The sequence below is a fragment of the Ambystoma mexicanum genome, chromosome 14 (assembly GCF_040938575.1).
Source record: "Ambystoma mexicanum isolate Mex_15411 chromosome 14, UKY_AmexF1_1, whole genome shotgun sequence".
NCBI classification, from domain to species: Eukaryota; Metazoa; Chordata; class Amphibia; order Caudata; family Ambystomatidae; genus Ambystoma; species Ambystoma mexicanum.
Genome location: NC_090940.1, coordinates 89,790,853 through 89,810,850, shown reverse-complemented (window position 1 = coordinate 89,810,850; position 19,998 = coordinate 89,790,853). Strand labels below are relative to the sequence as shown.

Sequence of the window (19,998 nt, the reverse complement as noted above, 5' to 3'; positions counted from 1 at the left end):
CGACATTTCTACTAGTCTGGCATCACCTGAACAGAGGGCAGGGGCTTCTTCCAAGCGATGGCCGCCTGGAGTGCCCTCCTATCCCTTTACTTTGCAATCCAGGGGATTGGCTCCACGGGAGTGTCCTGCATGGGGGAGTGCACCTGGGCGTGGGAGGCTCCAGTTCCCCCTTGAGGTGGGAAGGACCTCGCTTTCACGCACATTACTTTAACCTTTGCTCGGGTCATTTGGCCTCCGTATCACGCACATTACCCTAACCTTTGCTCGGGCCATTTGGCCCCCGTATAACGCACATTACCTTAACCTTTGCTCCGGTCATTTGGCCCCCGTATCACGCACATTACTTTAACCTTTGCTCCGGTCATTTGGCCCCCGTATCACGCACATTACTTTAACCTTTGCTCAGGTGATTTTGCTCTTGCTGGGAGCTAATTGTATGGTTTGGTTCATTCTTTCCATGAAGCCATCAGTCTGGTACCGATTACCACACAGTGGGCATGGAGGGCCTCTAGTCACTTTGGTACCTTTGCTCAGGTGATTTTGCTCTTGCTGGGAGCTAATTGTATGGTTTGGTTCATTCTTTCCATGAAGCCATCAGTCTGGTACCGATTACCACACAGTGGGCATGGAGGGCCTCTAGTCACTTTGGTACCTTTGCTCAGGTGATTTTGCTCTTGCTGGGAGCTAATTGTATGGTTTGGTTCATTCTTTCCATGAAGCCATCAGTCTGGTACCGATTACCACACAGTGGGCATGGAGGGCCGCCAGTCACTTTGGAACTATCCGGTCCAGATTTGTACTGGGGTTTCTGATTAAGGTTGCTTTGCGTTTGAGGCGTAGCTCAGTGGAGTATTGGTAATCTTCATTTTTCGCGGATTTTGGTGTAGGAAGTTGTTTGCGAGTTTCCATCGCGAAACAACGTAGAATTGTAACACAGCGGACGAGAATTGAATCTTGTATATCAAGTTCTTTTAATGTCCTGCTTTTCAATTATTATTGGGAGCTGCAATCATTTTCGGATCATCTTCTGAAGTTCACATGTTGTGGACATGTATGATACGTGTTATACTTCTTTTGATCCACTAAACTGTGAACCTGAACAGCAGCTTGCATTGCCATTCGAGGATTTGGGGGATTCTGGTTTGCCTTTGTGGGTGCAGCCCAGTTTCCCCAGAGTTTCTCTGGGGCCGTTGCTCTGTGGAATGCCGATGCCCCGCTCGGGTCTGTGCCTGGCATCCCTTCACCATGCAGTAAAGTGCCTATTGAAAGCCTGCTTGGGGAACCCTTTCTCGGGCTTCTCGAGCGCCCCCTGGTGGCAGGTTCACGGCGGCTCTCGATGGCCCACGTTCTAGTGGGAAGCGGAAGGCACCTCTCTTGGCGAGCAGGGCTTTGTTGGTAGAAAGGCGGGTCTGGGGGGCACGTGCGTGACCTGGTGGCCTCTGTCCCATGCTGGCTGAAGCAGGCACAGCCTCTCTTTATTCTCAATGATGGGTACATTCGTATGGTGTTCATTGCAGGCGGCGTGGTCTCGAGGCGCTATAATGGATTTAGTGTGTTCACTGCCGGATCTTGAAGCCCACCCCCTAGCACACAGCAACCCCCGCCACCATGTAGGTAATGAGTAATTAAGACCCCTCTCGTTCCGTCATGGTGCCCAGGGTGCCCACTTGTTTGAAGCAGAGTGCAAAGCCAAGCCAATCTTCCGGTGAGGCGCCTTGGTGGCCCAACGCACCTAGTTTCATGGCCAGGGCCCACTAGACCGCAGCTTTGCCCCTCGCCCCTGGGCCTTGCCCGGCAGCACCCTCACCGCCCTGCAGTCTATGGCCCAGGGCACTGGAGCGGCCAGGGCAGCAGCATTGACCGCCCAACTCTTGACCCATTGGTGGGAGTCGGCCCTTCTGCCCACAGTCACTGAATGCGGCTGCCCCTGCCCTTCAGATGTGTGCGCCCTCGCCCCTGGCAATGCTGGCTAGGGCTAATGCCTGGGAGTGGGTCAAAGACCCTGCGTACCCCAACCCTCACTTTCTGGATTGGGAGGGGGTGCGGGGGGGGGGGGCGCTGCGTCTCCATTCCTTATGTGGGTTCTGGGGTCCACCTTATCACGTGGGAGCCGGCCGGCCCTAGAGGCTTATTGCAGAGGCTGCTAGAAGTCCTGCCCATTCCTGGACCATGCCCAAGCAGCTGTGCCCATAGCTGTGATGCCAGGTGGCAATGCGTATTATGTATTCGGTCCATTTCCGTCCATCCTATTCATAAGAATGTCAAGTACCGGGGGGGGGGGGTCGCCCTCCTGGGATCTGATTATGCTTTGCAGGTCACCTGCAGTATCTCGCAGTCGTCTCGCGTGTCCTGCGAGCACCCATCGAGCGCGGCCGGGCACACTGTGTGCTTGGCGGCCGCCGCCTCTCCTGCCCGCTCGGGCGGGGAGAGCAGATCGGTGTCCGAGCCCTGTGATGGCTGGGTGGGTGGGGCGGCTGGCACAGCGGGAGCTGGCACGACTGCGGAGGCCAGAGAGCCGCGGGGAGGCTTCTAACGCCTTCATTAAACATGCAAGAGCGGGAGAATCGGGGAGGTTACAAAGAAAAGGCTCAGCCAGGGATGGGTTTGAACGCGAGAGGCATTTCTCGGTCGCCTCGCGCCTGGTTTTCGCGGGAAGGGGTGAGGGGGGGGGGGGGGTGATGAACCCCCACACCCGCTCGCGAAGCTTGGCATAAAGTGCTCGAGGTGGGGTGCGCTTGGCATGGCAATGGCCCATGGGCACGGTGAAGCTTGGCATAAAGTGCTCGAGGTGTGATGCGCTTGGCATGGCAATGGCCCATGCGCACATAAAGTGCTCCAGGTGTGATAAGCTTGGCATGGCAATGGCCCATGGGCACGGTGAAGCTTGGCATAAAGTGCTCGATGCGCTTGGCATGGCAATTGCCCATGGGCACGGTGAAGCTTGGCATTAAGTGCTCGAGGTGTGATGCGCTTGGCATGGCAATGGCCCATGCGCACATAAAGTGCTCCAGGTGTGATAAGCTTGGCATGGCAATGGCCCATGGGCACGGTGAAGCTTGGCATAAAGCGCTCGATGCGCTTGGCATGGCAATTGCCCATGGGCACGGTGAAGCTTGGCATTAAGTGCTCGAGGTGTGATGCGCTTGGCATGGCAATGGCCCATGCGCACATAAAGTGCTCCAGGTGTGATGCGCTTGGCATGGCAATGGCCCATGGGCACGGTGAAGCTTGGCATAAAGCGCTCGATGCGCTTGGCATGGCAATTGCCCATGGGCACGGTGAAGCTTGGCATTAAGTGCTCGAGGTGTGATGCGCTTGGCATGGCAATGGCCCATGCGCACATAAAGTGCTCCAGGTGTGATAAGCTTGGCATGGCAATGGCCCATGGGCACGGTGAAGCTTGGCATAAAGCGCTCGATGCGCTTGGCATGGCAATTGCCCATGGGCACGGTGAAGCTTGGCATTAAGTGCTCGAGGTGTGATGCGCTTGGCATGGCAATGGCCCATGCGCACATAAAGTGCTCCAGGTGTGATGTGCTTGGCATGGTAATGGCCCATGGGCACGGTGAAGCTTGGCATAAAGCGCTCGATGCGCTTGGCATGGCAATTGCCCATGGGCACGGTGAAGCTTGGCATTAAGTGCTCGAGGTGTGATGCGCTTGGCATGGCAATGGCCCATGCGCACATAAAGTGCTCCAGGTGTGATGTGCTTGGAGCCCGGCATGAAGTGCTCGAGGTGTGATGTGCTTGGCACGGCTCTGGTCCACGTAGACGGTTAATAAAACCCTGGCCCTCCGTGCACTTGGGGGGGGGGGAGTGAGTCACCCCAGCATTCCGGGGGCGGGGGTGCTCCAGCGGGAATGGCGTCAGGCACATTGCGCCAATGAAGATTACCACTGAGGATCCGTGCTCTGCTGCCTGCCCCATCCATGGTTGCCATAGAAACCCTTGAAAACATAAAGGAGCCAGCCTCGGGATCCACCATCGGGAAGTGACCTTCGGTGGTGTTGGCAAGCACTGAGTGCCAGGGCCCACTGACCTTCCCTCCCGCCCCCCCCCCCGTCCCCCCGAGACTGGCGGCGGGTCTTTATTCACATCCTGCTTGGTTGCAAGTATGGCTGAGCCTCGGAGCGATGCTTTTCTGGCGGCCGAGCACGGGATAGACTTTGCTTTGCTGAGCGTTCATACGCTCCCACCGGGCTCTTCCTGTCTCACTTGCTGGACGCTTACATTGGGGGTCTGTTGCTGGCCCTTTGGGTACCATTGGTGCCAGTTTCTCTGAATCTCTCAGATCCTGTGTCCCTCTTGCTGGCCCTGTGCGCCCCGCGCTCTCTCTGGCCCTGGGTTCCCGCCCTCTCTCTGGCCCTGGGTTCCCGCCCTCTCTCTGGCCCTGGGTTCCCGCCCTCTCTCTGGCCCTGGGTTCCCGCCCTCTCTCTGGCCCTGGGTTCCCGCCCTCTCGCTGGCCCTGGGTTCCCGCCCCCTCGCTGGCCCTTTGGGCTCCCGCTGGCCCTTTGGGCTCCCGCTGGCCCTTTGGGCTCCCGCTGGCCCTTTGCGCTCCCGCTGGCCCTTTGCGCTCCCGCTGGCCCTTTGCGCTCCCGCTGGCCCTTTGCGCACGCGCTCTCGCTGGCCCTTTGCGCTCTCGTTGGCCCTGCACGCCTGTGCGCGCTCTTACTGGTCCTTTGCCCCCTGCGCTCTTGCTGGTCCTTTGCCCCCTGCGCTCTTGCTGGTCCTTTGCCCCCTGCGCTCCTGCTGGTCCTTTGCCCCCTGCACTCCTGCTGGTCCTTTGCCCCCTGCGCTCCTGCTGGTCCTTTGCCCCCTGCGCTCCTGCTGGTCCTTTGCACCCTGCGCTCTTGCTGGTCCTTTGCACCCTGCCCTGCGCTGCTCTGGCTGGCCCGGCCCTGTGTGCCCCGCGCCCTCGCTGGCCCTGTGTGCCCCGCGCTCTCGCTGGCCCTGTGCGCTCGCGCGCTCTCGCTGGCCCTGTGCGCTCGCGCGCTCTCGCTGGCCCTGTGCGCTCGCGCGCTCTCGCTGGCCCTGTGCGCTCGCGCGCTCTCGCTGGCCCTGTGCGCCTGCGTGCGCTCTCGCTGGTCCTGTGCGCCTGCGCGCGCTCTCGCTGGCCCTGTGCCCTCGTATGCTCTCGCTGGCCCTGTGCGCTCGTATGCTCTCGCTGGCCCTTTGCGCCCCGCGCTCTCGCTGGCCCTTTGCGCCCCGCGCTCTCGCTGGCCCTTTGCGCTCTCGCGCTCTCGCTGGCCCTTTGCGCTCTCGCGCTCTCGCTGGCCCTTTGCGCTCTCGCGCTCTCGCTGGCCCTTTGCGCTCTCGCGCTCTCGCTGGCCCTTTGCGCTCTCGCGCTCTCGCTGGCCCTTTGCGCTCTCGCGCTCTCGCTGGCCCTTTGCGCTCTCGCGCTCTCGCTGGCCCTTTGCGCTCTCGCTGGCCCTTTGCGCTCTCGCTGGCCCTTTGCGTCCCGCGTGCTTGCTGGCCCTTTGCGCCCCGTGCTCTCGCTGGTCCTTTGCGCCCCGCGCTCTCGCTGGTCCTTTGCGCCCCGCGTGCTTGCTGGCCCTTTGTGCTGCTTAGAAGCTGTCCAAAGTGGCCTATATGTCTTTCAATTTACAGACATTTGTTTGTCGGAGTGAGTGTTGTGCCCAATGAAAAGAGCAGAGTCCAGCTTCCATAACTCAAAACAAAGTGTTTCTTACTGAATCCCTGTTAGAGAAGTGTTTCAAATGTGAAATTGTGGGCATTCTTGGGTTCCCAAAACGCCCTTTGCTCTAATGTAAAAAGCGAGGCTTGGGATACATGAATAGCTACTATGGCCACGCCCCCACAGACCCGACCCCTTCTCCCCAGGAGGAGTGGGTTCCCACAGTAAGTGTTTCCATTTCCAGCACTGCTAACCTAACATTATAGGCATGCTGCAGTTATTGACGGCCTGAGGCCTCGGTGGTTCTAACTTTGCACTTTAGGGCGTGTAGTCCTGGGGAATCCAGCACTACAAGTCCCAGAATGCACTGTTAAAATTAATGAGGACTGGGCTCCTGTCTATGGAATGGAACGGATAATGTTGGCATGTATGAAGTTGCGGAAGCTTTCACCAACACGGCAGGCGCTCACGGCGCGGGCGTCGCAGGGCTGCCTAAGGCCTGCGGGCATGTGTGGCAGACACCAGTCACAGCGTGCTGGGCGCTGCCATTCCTTACCGTGCGCTGCTGCGAGTAGCAGGGCTACAGGGGGCCTCGAGCCCTGGGAAACCCCACTGGAAGGCGCTGTGCCGTGGACGAGACGGCCCGCAGCATATGGCATGTTAGAAGACGGGGCGCACCCCGCCTGCCATCGGAGCCTCCTGCTTCTATAGGGGGGGCGGGGGAGGGGGGAGCCAGCGCGTGGCTGTGAATTCTTCACAGTAGCGTCCCAGGCCATCGCTCTTTACCTCATATGTGCCCTTACAGAAGAAGCCGCGGTCCCCGGCGTGGCCTGCCCGGGCCCACACTACGTGCTCGAGCGGCAAGGACTGGGCAATGGATGGTGTTCTGTGTCCAAGCTGTACCGGCGCCCTCCTGGCGGCAGCCCGAAGGCCCGGGCTCTCCACTCCAGGGAATGCTCGCCGCACACGACCTGCCGCCGCCGCCTGCACAGACAGGGACGCGCAGGCTTCTCCTGGAGTACCCCCGCCCGTGGCTGCAGAGGCGACCATCACCACACGCCGGGGGTTGCATAGCGCGACTTGTCACGGCTGTTGGCTACTTCTAGGCGCTTTAAGACACGTAAAACTGAAATATGCAAATGCAACGTCTGCTATAAAGAAGGGTGCAGGGTGGGGGGGTCTTCACGGCCCCTTCTAGCACACTGGCATGAAGATGCCAACATGGCCTCGCGACTTCCAAGACGGTAAAAAAAAAGTAAATGCCTCAAGCTTTAGATCCAGCTGGTGAGCTAGCTCAGTAAAGTAATGCCTCCTCCACACTCAACATTTCATCATACCGATCTTGGTGAAATGGGTTCCGCTGAACAGTATAACTGGCAAACGAAGGTGCCCTTCTGTAGTCTCTTAGCCCCGCCCACCCTGAAAGGAAAAGCCCATTTGAAATTTCGCAGAGGCTTCGAAACGCTGCTTGTCAATTTACCAATCTGATTTCTTAACACTGCTTACCTGGACTTTGCTCCTGCCTCCACCGTACACCTTCCCCACCTCCACCTCCACCTTATTCCTTCCCCCTCTGCACCTTATTCCTTCCCCTCTGCACCTTATTCCTTCCCCATCTCCACCTTATTCCTTCCCCCTCTGCACCTTATTCCGCCCCCTCTCCACCTTATTCCTCTCCCTCTGAACCTTTATTCCGTCCCCCTATCCACCGTACACCTTCCCCACCTCCACCTTATCCCTTCCCCTATCCACCTTATTCCTTCCCCCTCCCGACCTTATTCATCCCCCTCTGCATCTTATTCCTTCCCCCTATCCACCTTATTCCTTCCCCCTCTCCAAATCGGTCCTTCCGCTTCCCCTCTTCGCCACAGTGCTTTGGAAAGGTCTCATTGCGATACAAGCGCTATACAAAATATTCTGCTTGCACCATGTCCTGCATTACCTCCTTCCAGCTCTGGGCGGGGGTGTAAGAAAGACATTAAGCAACCGTGTGTGCATTATTATCGGTTAAGGCCTTGAAGGGCGGGAGCATGATGCTAAGAGACCTGTCGGTAATACGCATCACAGTGAAAGCGCTTTGGTTGCTCGGTGTGTTGCGTGCTTAATCATCAGAGTCTGCGGCTATACAGCGCTCTGATGCCATTTCAAAGCGCCACGTGGGTGGGAGGGTGGGCGGGTGTGGGAGGAAAGGAAGGTGTCCGGGGTGGGTAAAAGGGAAGAGGTGCCAAGCTGGGCTAAGTATATTTCAAAAACTTGAGTCAAACGCAGACTGGTTAAAAATGTGCATGTCTGCTGAGTCATATATAATGAGGCGTCGTTTTTATATATTGCTTGTTGCTACAACTCGTGCTGTTTCCCATGACTGTAGATAGCAGGTGTTACAATTGCTCAGTGCAAGAACACACGGAGCGATGAGGAGCTGAGTCACCCTGCCGCAGAGCGCACTAGCAAGCGCCTGACTCCGCAAGCTGCCTCACCGGCATGGCTCAATGAATGAATGAATGTGTGCGCTTATACGCGGCTCGCCTCCTCTCCCCGCGCCTCGCCTCTCTGTGTGGGCGGCGTCAGCCTCTGCTGCCTGCTTGTGAATCGAGGCGCTGTCCAGGTCCTGAAGGATAAGAGCCGGTCTGGGCGTTTGCTGGCACCGGTCCTGTCCCCGCAGAAGGCTGCCCTGGGCACAAGGGTCACACCTGGGCAACGGCTGCCAGACTGTGAACGGCCTCACGAGTAAACAGCAAACGGGGTCTGTAATGTCTTCGCGGCGTGCGCCGAACATACAAACTCTAGCGCCTGGAGTCGCGCAGAAATCAGATCGCACACCGCGGCCATGGAAGCAAAACCCACAGCTCGGGGCTGTGTCTGTGTATTCGAGGCCCTCTTCTAAAGTAGACAATGTTAGTCGCCTCAGCGGGCGTGTATTCCTGTAAATCCACGTGTGTGCGCGCGCGCGTACACGTAGCGTCTACATGCATGTGAAACAAGCGTCGGGCGCCCGTGAAGCAAGTTGGTGGCCAGCGAGATAACTGTATACCATGCAGGCTAGCTGTCCCTGCGGTGCTTAGAAGCCCCAAGGAGGCACTAGTAAAGGGACTAAAGGGAACACGAGAAGGAAGAGGGGGGCATCTGGGTGTGGAGGAAGAGCGGGCCTTTGATGCCACCCTGGCCCCATGCCTTGGGATGCTTTACTCTTGTGAAGGGGACGGTCCCGTGAACGCGGCGCTGTGACTCGCCGACATCCAGAGAATGCAGTTCCGGGTAAACCCTCCGTCTGTGACGGAGAACATATGAAGACAGACTCGTATAGGTGCATATATTAGGAGTACAGTTTTTGTCATGTGCACTCGAAATGGGAACATAACGAATGAATGCAACGCTTAGGGTCATGAACAAACGGTGCTTGAGTAATGAAATAGTCGTGTTCTTGAAATGAAAGGCCCCGTTCTCTCCCCCGCCCCCCGCTATACGGCTGGGCTGCCAGGTAGATGTAACCGCGGGGGCTGGGGGGCCACCCCCAGACACCACAGAGGAAGGGGCGAGAGCGGCACCGTGCGCCTTGGACCCCTGTACCCCCGGATGCCTTCTCACTGGGCTCTCGAAGTGCTCACTCCCTCTGGTTCTTTTGACTGCCTGCTCCATTTCTCTGCCACGTCCCCACTGCCCCCACGTTTTCTAGGTATGGCAGTATTTAACATACATAGATGTGTATGTATGTGCATGGGGTGGGCGTTGTGTGCGCGTGTGTGTGTGTAACATTAATGGCCCATTGAGGATTGTGCGGCGTCCTGGCAAAGTGTTCCTCGTGTCCCGGTGAAACTCTTGTAGGGTCGCTGGACAGAAAGTAAAAACAGGTGCTGGGTGCCAGGGGCAGCAGCGTCCCTGTGGGAGAGGGTGGCAGCACATCGCATGCCGCCGCCGAGAAACTCCACACAGGGCACCCTGCGGGGCTACAAGGGCACACAGGTGTGTGGCACATACACACGGGCACTTACCCAACAGGCGAGGCTGGCTCTCCGGGCACTCTCATGCCGCGCGCACCCACACCCAGCGGCTTCTGTTCGGAGTTCGCCTCGCCGGACTCCGCTGCGGACCCAGCAGCTTCGGCGCGATTCCGCTTTCCATCCTCGGCAGGCGGGAAGGGGGTGGGGGACCCCGCAGTCACAATCCGCCCCTCGTTGTGGACGGTGGCCGGGGCGCACCGGATTCCTCGTCCGCAAAATGCCACTGCAGCCGCCGGTTTTTACAATGCTTTTATTTTACATGACCCCAACTAGGAAATAAAGTGTGTTGTTAAGGACCGGGGTGCACACAGAAAACGGCGACGTGCCCAGGGTCGCACAGTTTGACGCACAGGAGAAGCTGGGATTCGAAATAACATCTCCGGGTACCAGACTCCACACCTGTCTCTAACGTTGGAAAGTTGTTTTTCCCATGCCAACATCCAGTGTCCAGAAATAGTATTTCGTTCGTCCTTGCTCTTAGTGGGGGAGGGGGATCGCCACAATACCCCCCACCACTTCCAATTCAACTTTCAGCCAACTTCCGTCCACAGGAATCGCTCCTCCACTTGTTGCGCCACCGCTGTACCCACAGAGGAGAGCCCCCACCGCCTTCCGGGGCAAGAGGACCTGGGGGAGGGGGCGGCCGAGCCCGTCGCTGTCTATAGAGCGGCAGGCGCGGCATATGGCGGTGGGGAGCGAGACTGCGGGAAATAGCGCCGGGCGCAACGCAGCGCCGAGTCCGCGAACTCTCCGCGAGCCGCACTGCCTGGCAACGGGAGGCTGCTGCCGCGGGTCCCGTCAGGTGCAGTGGGAAGGGTCTGCTGTGACAGCGGCGGCTCACTGCCAGGCAGCATGGCCAGTGCTGGCGCAGAGATGCCAAGCGCCGCCTGCATGCGTCTGATGGCGTGGAAGGCAACCTTTCGCTTTTCGGAAGGGGCCCAGGGGACCCCTACGCACACCGCGCAGCCTGCCCGCGTTCTGACATGTACGCGCGCAACCCCTGCCCAGGCTGCCCTTGAACATCATGCGTGCTTTCAGGCGCGGGCGGAAATGGCGTAGACCCGCGCCCCCGGCATATGAACTCCCAGTACCGATCACCTGAAGGTTATCGGGGTGCTCTCGGGCACCCCATGAAATGCAATGGGCCAGGTTTGTGAATAGGAACAGCACCTCCTCCATTTCCCCGCTGTTTTGGGGCGAATGCGATATGTTATCTTTTAGAATTGGTGCGCGGCGGGGCAGGACTGCACACCAAAAGGGGCCCAATGTTACAGTGTGCAAGCAATCCCGACTCCTCCGGGTAATGCTTGTATGGTTCTCCCAGAAGAAAGGGCGGGAAAAAGTGTCAAAACGGTGCATTTTAAAGCAGATTTCTGATTATCTGGGCGTTAGAACATAGTTAAACACAACAGCAAACACACACACGCTTTCTGAAGTGTTCTCTCTCGCTCGCGCTCACCCTCTTTCCTCTCTCTCGTTCTTTCCCATTTCTCTCTTGTTTCCCCCTCTTTCCTATGTCTCTCTCGTTCTCTTTCCTCTCTCCATCTTTCCTCCCTCCGTCCCTTCCCTCTTTGTCTCTTCCCTCTCTAGGTCTTTCGCTCTCCCCCTTTCCTCTCTCTCTCTCCCACTCTCTCTCTCTCTCTCTCTCCCCCACCCCTTTCCTCTCTCACTCCTTCTTTTCTCTCTTTCCTCGTCTCTCTCTTTGCTATTTCTCTCTCAAATGATTGATCGGGGTGCTTGCTGATTGTCTTGAGGCTTGCTTACCCCATGGGGTTGTGTGAATAGCAAACGTACCAAGGATAAAGGCGGAGTGGCTCTCTCTTGCTTTCCACCTGGAGCGTACAGTTTGACAAGTGAGGACTTGATCTCTTCTCATTCTTTCCCTCCTCCTGCAGGAGGCAATGGAGAGAAATTTTATCCATTCAACCCTCCCTGAAAGATGAGATGAAGCCCACACTGGGATGGTTGAATGGATGGATCGAAGGAAGGTTTTGACTAAATCGTGACCGCTGGCCTGGCTCGGGGCAACCACTCTAACCCCGGTTGAGTCTGGTATGTCCTTAGAGAAGGGAAAAGCCGTGTGCAACTCGAGCTGTGCCCCAGTCCCACAGAGGTACATCTGGGGGTATGTAACTATCTGTAGCCCCGCGCCTTGAAGCCTCACCTGTGGGACCCTGTGTGACTCTGCTTTTTATCTTTAGAATGGCTGCCAAGCCACAGACCCGCACGAGACATTTCCCTTTCCGGTGTGCGATGATTAAGTGGTCAGCTCCATGTTATTATTATGAAGTTCATCTGCTTAGAATTATTTGGTGTTGGAATGTCCCCACTCAGTGTAAACAAAGAGGTGATGGCTAGAAGGCTTAGAAGTCATCATAAGCTCTGGCATTGCTCGGGGCAACCCTCCAGTCCATCGTTCTTCGCCTGCCAAGCCATTACAGGGAGGGGAAAGGCCATGTGGAAATCAGGCTTGGTCCCACCCCCAGACGAGCAGTCCAGACCAAGCTGCGAGGTCACATCCCTTCTGCACGAGACCAAAAGAATCCCCAGACATGTTTCACCTCATTGGGCCTCATCAGGGAGTATTAGCTTGGGTCTCCACTCAATGCCAGGTTCCTGGATTTGCAAAACCCTGTGTGGCAAGTGTCATCCAGGGTCCCCTACTCTACATATGCATTGACATCACTAGATATGACCTCACACGAACACTTGGAGTGACATCAGGCCATGATACCACAGTGTGTCAAGGGAAGTTACCTTACGATAACTTGCATTCTTTTGAGTGGCGCAGCATACGAATGGTCACTCTTACTGTATCTAGTTTAAAAAAAAAAACATTGCACAATGTATTTTGATCAATTGTAGGGATGTGCCAGTTTGGCAAATCGGCACATTGCAAGAAACGGATTTGCTCACAATCACACACTTTGGTTAAATGCTGAAGCTAGGATTTGTCCTTAGTCTGCAATGTAAGCACTTGCCAGCCTATCTCCTCAGCTGTAGTTTGTACATATATATAATATATATGTTATTGATATTGTAATATAGTCAATAATCTGACTTTTCATAAAATAGAAATGTAGTATGTAAAAGAAAAATAACATTTCACCTTTCTCTTAAAATTACAGGAATATTTCACAAACAGAAAAGTAGTACATTATGCAGTTCTTTCAAATCTTATACAGCATTTTCCAAATTCCCATTTTCATCCCACCAATCCCCGTGGCTGGTCTTCGTATCGTTTCAAGATTTTAAGTAATTTGTAAAGTAGCAAGGATAAAAAGGTTTCTAAGTCCCAGGCTTGTGATTCAATATCCCGGCCGTACCAGATACTGGGCATGATTTGGCCCCCGTAGAAGGCGAGCATTGGTTTAAGGGAGACCTTACAAAATATTATTCCGATGTTTTTCAATTGGTCTGTGAGCTGGTCTATTTTCTCACCCAATTTCATTTTCAATAGTACACCATTGGGGGGAGATAATAGTCTAAAGCCGAAATATTTGAACATCTGAGTTAATGTTTGGTGTTGAAGAGCTAATATAATATCCAATGTTATACAGATGGCTTAAAAAGTACACACATGACACAATAAACCAAGCTGGAAAATACATACACCCTTAAGAGATATGCTAATCAAAAAGAACATTACTCTAGCTCAATTTGCACACCGCCACCCTAAATGGACGATTCAATATGCCACAGTGCAAAGGAATGTGCGCCAAAATAAAATTCCACTTGCAAGATGTCGACTCACACCAAAAGAAACTGCGTGATAAGATCACTTACATGCAGCCATTGTTTGCAGCAGGCACTTAGATTGTAATGATGCCGAATGGAAAGAACATGTCAAGTTCTTGAAAAAGCTCCCTCTTTCCTGTGCATGTGCAAGAAGCCACTTCATGGAAATAGCCCAGACAGTGTCGAGGTGGGGAGAGAATATTTTACGACAGTTCAATTACCTTGAGGGGACTCTGGTTTCAGCAGCTGACTTGGCCTGCTTGTGGGCTGTGTGATGCCTTTCAGACGCAAATGCTCTATCAGTGCTGATCACCTAAACATTAACACTTATTAGAGGTACCTGCCACTTAAAATGTTCCGTCTAATGGATGCAAACGGCTTTCTCTGCTGTCTTTCAGCCCTAATAAAGAGCTTCCGATTTAAATGATCTGCTGATGAGCGATGTGGTGTATAAGGAGGGGTGAACATTTCCAGTTACAACCTACTAGCCAGGAATAAAGTCACTCGCCCCCTCAGTTCCCCCACATGCACACCGCACACCATATCTTACTCTCCAGGAGTCAAGAATCACAAGCCATTGGTTAGTGGATAGTGCCGTTTTTTTGTCCCTGGAAATGGGTATTCCAGAGATCCCCCACTCCAGTGTAAGCAGTGTCTGGAACACAGCGTCCTGATCTGCTCATTTCTTGCAGCAGTAGAGGTTGCAGTGGCCCCATAAGGGCGAGGCCCTGTGCTGATGCGCATGTTGCCCGTGCCTTGTGTCGGCCATGTCTCCACTACAACGCAGGATCTCTGCAGGGTTTCTGGAATTCGAGCGCTATATGGCTACTATCCTTCATGCATTTGGTCCCCCAAACCTCCCCTTCAAAACCGCCTGAAATTTAGCTCCTTTCCAAGACCATGCCTCTAACTGCAGCTACCTTAAGCAAATGAGTTACTCCTTCCACATCTCGGGTAACAGTGCAATTTGGTAGAGGACATTGGGATTCCCATTTGGGTTGCGTGTTGTCGGATATTGAATGGAATCGCGTATGTACAGGTCCCATTAAATACAAAGTTGATCTAGAAATACGGTATACACAAGAAAGAATTAGTCATTACTTGTACTGGTCTCCTTGCAAGATGAGATTGTGTTAGTTGTGTAATGAGGATGTTTGCTGGAACTGTAAAAGAGAGGTGGGCACCACGCTCCATATGTTGTGGATGTGTACAAAGATTAAATGATTCTGGGGTGGTGTTTTTCAGAGAATGGACCTGGTTCGGTCCATCGCTTCCAAAGGACCCACTTCTCTGTGTGTTGGGTTTATTTCCTTCTAATATTGTATTGTCTAGCAGTAAACAGTTCTCGGCATATAGAGCCCTTCTTCTTGCTAAGAGACATATTTTTAAATTTTGGAAAAGCGACACTTCCCCTTGTGTTGATGATTGTTTGCAGAGTCTGTCTTTCATGTCTAGGCAAGAGAAAAGTGTCCTTTAACGCTAAAGATCAACTTCATAAATATGAGATGATCTGGGGAGTATTTAATGACCCTTTTGCTTAAGTTATTTTACTCACATTCTAGGGTTTTTTTGTTTTTATCCTTTTAATTTTATAATGTTCCTTTATTTATTTTTATTCTTCTGTCTTTTTGTATTCTCTCACTCTTTTATTCACCTCACCTTCCACCGTCATTTCCTTTGAAGAATTGAGCTGTTATGATGTATTTGAATAAGTGTTACTCTGTTCATTAGAATTATTGTATTTTGTTTTATTGTTTATGCAAGTGTTAAATGAATACATACAACTTGGGGGGAAAAAAGAAATATGTTTCAAGCTACAGCTGAAGGGTTCCAGTCCGAGGTAAGTAGCATGAGTACTTTAAGTTAAAAGACCCCCGGGTTCTCAGCTGGCGGATCAACGTACCTCTGCCCCCAGAACGCCTGGCTAAAGACAAGAACCCCGTGACTCTTTGTCCTTCAGGTCACATACCCATCACCAAGAAAGGAAAAGCACTGCTGGCGTTGTGATCACGTGACCTTCTAGACCTCGTTGCATGCCCCCTCTTGAACATCCCAGAGGATGTCCTCACCTGGAGATGTATAGCCATAAGAGGGCCTGGGACAGGCTGAGGCCAGACCCCCTGCTCCAACTCACCTACCTAAGCATCACTAAAGATACACTGCACTCCATTGCCACCCTCAAAGAAGCATGCAAGCACCCAGCACGGACCTTGCACTCACACGCCAGCACCCCTTGCAACCTCTCCTGCATCCCACCAATGACCGCCCATCCACCAGACCTCCAAAGCCATGCCTAATAATGCGTAGGTAGTGGCCCTCCACACTGCGGATTTTAACGACCTCATCAGAACCAGCACCCTCAACCACGGCTTCAACAGAGACTTGGATCCCCCCGACCCTACACACATTGTCGAACAATCGAGATGTAGGCCGCCCAGGAAAGACCAGTCCCCGACAAATTACCCTGGACACGACACGCATCTCCAGCAGCCGCACAGAGTCAACTCATTACATTACATTACTCGGCCACGTCAGAACCGCCAGCAACACCTGCCAGGGGAAACCCTGGCTCTCCATCCTTGCACGTGACTGTGAAAACCCTACCTTAAACCTTACCCAGCCAAAAGAGAATTCCTCCTCCCAAGCCCGGACTTGGATGACAGCGATGGGATTGTACGGATTCACCTCCCCACCCTGCAAAGTCCCGCATTTTTAGTTTTCGCTATTAGGTGGCGCTAAGGCACCACCTATAAACTGAAACTATTGCATTAAAGTGCAGCTGGGGAAGAAAGGCATATGAGGAAGGACACAAAGCTTGTAGCGGTTGTTTTTCTCTTTGCCCACTGTGGCGTGCTGGAGTAAGGAGTTGGACAAAGGGCTGGCAGGTTTACACAGTCTTTATTTAAATAATAATGAAAAAGCCCACCTTCCCCCATCTGTAAAGGGCTTTCCCTACCTAACTAAAGAAGAACTTGGGTGCTCGTCATCAGGGTGGTTGTCCAACTCAAAGTGGCCGTCCTCGACCAAACCAACCTACTCTATCCCTACCACTAACAAACGGCATTCACATAAACGGCTCCAGGAGAATGACTCCCTTCTCCTGAGGCAATGGGATCAGCAGTCAGGGTTGTTTTTCGATTAGTCTCTGATCATAGTCTAAGTCCTGCACAATACTAGGAGAGTGACTCCCTTCTTCTGTTTCCACAGGTCGGCTGCTATCTCCTTCTGGGCTCCTTGATCAGCCTGAACGTTGCTTTTAGTAACCTTTTGCCTTGGTTCTGATTCAACAATTTCAGGTGAAAGAACCAGCAGAATGACTCCCTTCTCCCGGGTCAGCTATTGACTGACTTTGGACATTTTCCCGCAACAGCTTTTCTCAACCTTTGCACCTCTTTCCGGGCTTCTCTCAGGACTTGCTTGAACGTCAAACACTCCTGTTGTTACCAACGCGCAGTTATTCTTCCTTCTTTCTTCATTATTCTTGTGGCACTCTCTAGCCTGAATGGCGCTTTTGGTGATACGGTGTTGTGGGCGAGTACTTCCGATATGTTCTTCTTTCCATCTCTTTAACGTAAGTGAGGCGAGGAAGATCACTAGTGGTGTAATCCTCACACTTTCTACTATCCCAACTCTGGAGACGAGGGGGATTGCTCCCGATGCTTCCTTTCCATTCGGTACATGTGGTGCAAGTATTGAGATGAGGGAGATTTCTCCTGAGGCTTTCTCTTCTTTCAATACTCTTGATGCAATTTCTGAGACAGGCAAGATTACTCCTGATGATGTCTTCTTCCCATTCGGTACTTCTGAAGAAGTACAGAGACGAGGGAGATTTCCCCTGAAGCTTTCTACCTTTTCAATACGTTTCGATGCAATTACTGAGACGAGGGAGATTACTCCTGATGTTTTATTTATATTCATTGCTTTTAACGCAGTGACTGAGATGAGAGAGATTACTCCTGATGTCCTCTTTAAATCCAGCACCCTTCCTCAATACCTTTCCGGGTCTTCCGGGTCTGCAGTTAACTCTTTGTTGTTGGAGCCACGCCGCTGTTCGTCTTGGGGTGTTGAGTCGATGCGTTCCTAGGGTACAATCTCTCTGCTTCTCGTTCGCTCCCCGCTGCCGTTCTTGGGCTACGCGTTATTATAATAAATATGTCTTAACCAGGTCTTCCTTCAGCCACTCAATTTACAGCAAAGCCAACAGTTATGGCTTGTGTATAAGTATTAGTATTTTGCCAGGCACTGCTATTCTATCACCCACAGATGCCTCTCCGCAAAGGCTCCGCCCTATCTTTCTGAAAGAATCACCCTTAACACATCCACTAGACCCACTAGGTCACACATGACGAACCAGACCTATGTACCCACATTCAAAAGAAGAAAAGCCGGAGGGTCTAGCTTTCAACACCTAGCACCTAAAAACTGGAACGCACTCCCCACCACGCTAAGGAACGAAAACTCACACCTTACCTTCCGCAGAGTACTCAAAACCACGTTGTTTAACTAGCTCCACCTTACCTATCCGACTGTATTTTCACAACTGTATGTAAATAAGCACAACTGTATGTAAATATGCAAATATGCTCTGCACTGTATCTATGCATACACCATGTATGCCTGTAACAAGTAAGATTGCTTTCAGCGCCACTATGCCCCTGGGCAGATGTGCGCTATACAAATCCAAATAAATAAATACATAAATAAATATGCCCAGGTACCAGTTTACAGCTGTTACCCTAAATGTCCAGTTAATACCGCTACAGCAGTGCCTGGTAAATGCCTTTCCAATGCTTACACAAAAGCCGAAACTGTTGGCATTGCCAATGCTTGTTACCATTGGCAGTGCACTCTCAAGACTGGCATCACCATGAAAGCTAGAATGTATGGTGCCAAGTTTCTCTTCCTTTGCCAAATCAAGATTTTCCTCTATGCTGCTGATTTAAAAAATGACACCCAGCCTCTAGTCCCTGCCACCCAAACCTCTTCACAGTCTTCGCTGCCTCCACTCTGGCTCTTTTCAAAGCCATCCAGCACCCCTCTGCATGGCTCCTCACCGCTGAACAGGTTGCTGCCAGTTTAAGTGCTTACTTCTGACTTGGGGCAGGCCTACACTTCACACGGTCACTCCCGGGAGGATCAACCCATCCTTTCATCTGGCTGAGTTTGATAAGTTCAGTACCATTACATTGGGTGATAGTAACCACCCAAATATCTGGCGAATCAACTTCCCGGGAATCACTGGTCCAGGGAGGAATATCGGTTTCTAAACCATCAATCAGCCCCACACCTCCAGTACATCAGAAGGGGTCCGATCAGATTGGAAACGCAAGCAAATATAAAGTTCCTTGTCCAATTTTGGTAACGTGGCCGGAACGTCGGGCTTCTCTCTGCAAGGTTGTGGATCGTTGGTTAGTTGTAACACAGTGAAAACACCATTATTACCCATTGATAAAAGGGACTGTCCAGTCAAGGTTGTATACAAATATCTACTTAGTTATTATCACAACAGAGAGTTCTTGCAACAATACAAAATACAACCCACCCTGTATAGGAATGCAGAGGACAGACCATTTCAAAGAAGGAATAAGGGCTGCACTCTGGATACTGACAGGAGGGTAGTCTGTATAGTAAATCCTCGTAACAGTTCAAGGATACTTTGTTTAAGCACAAAGGGAGCAATGGCCCGTAAAATGTCACTAGGGGGCGGAGTAGACCAACACCAAGTACCACAGGTCTCATTGACTAAGGGGCACTTTTGAGGACACTTCCACCAGAATTGCATGTAATAAATATTCAGAGTGAATATTGGAACAATAAGAGGTGTAATTACAAGTGCAGAAAAACGTTTAAAACTTTTCTTAAATGTTTGATGTTGATGCCATACATAACTTATTACACTCTTTTCTTTTCCATATGTAATGTCTTGTTAACAGAACCTTGCTTTGTACCTATATATGAATTCTTTGTCTGTATATCAATTCAGGCCTTATGGATTGAAAGAACTTTTAGAATTCAATGCACGTCACCATATATGAAATGTTGGAATATATGAACATGTGCAGAAACATGAGATGTTAAATGCCATATACTCTGTTAATGTTTTGCACTGAAAGGAAAAAGCTAATTTGGGTTAAATAATTTAGAAAAATGTACGGGTATTGATATTCCATCATTTTGCACCTAAATATAACACAATTTGAATCACAATTAAATGGTGATTTTATTTTACAGTTGCTAGTCTGCTTGAAGACATTCAATGCAAAAATGCAATAGAAAATATGAATGCACACTACTGTAATCCGAAACAAACCAACTAGGATAACCTTACATTATATAGCCATTCAGAAAAGGACCCTGGGGACAGAACCACAATGTACCTTGTGCTTGTAGGAGTTCTTGGTTCTCCACAGGGTCGAGTCAGTTTTAGGGAGCTGTGCAGCTTCTGCGAAGAGTTCAAGGCGGGAGACAGCTGAGAGTATCAGGCGGCAGGCAGTTCGGCGAGCAAAGCTAGATGGACGCCTGCAGGCTGGCCTACACGACGGCTTGGGGTCAGGAATCGTCTCAGTGCTGGTCGGTGGTTCTGAAGCACTTGTCGAGACGTCCTGGATGGCTTTACGTGATTGCAGC

At 52.3% G+C, this 19,998-nt stretch overlaps 2 protein-coding genes across 2 annotated transcripts in view; one reads left to right on the top strand and one right to left on the bottom strand.

The window, feature by feature from the left end:
• CHRM5 (cholinergic receptor muscarinic 5) overlaps positions 1–10,811 on the bottom strand; it is a 339,169-nt gene extending 328,358 nt beyond the window's left edge. The window contains exon 1 of the mRNA XM_069638574.1: positions 9,625–10,811. The gene's annotated coding sequence lies outside the window, so the exon portion shown is untranslated. The remainder of the gene's footprint in view (positions 1–9,624) is intronic.
• The window catches only part of AVEN (apoptosis and caspase activation inhibitor), a 1,172,565-nt gene that overhangs the window by 312,052 nt on the left and 840,515 nt on the right, over positions 1–19,998 (top strand). The gene's annotated exons all lie outside the window — the stretch shown is intronic.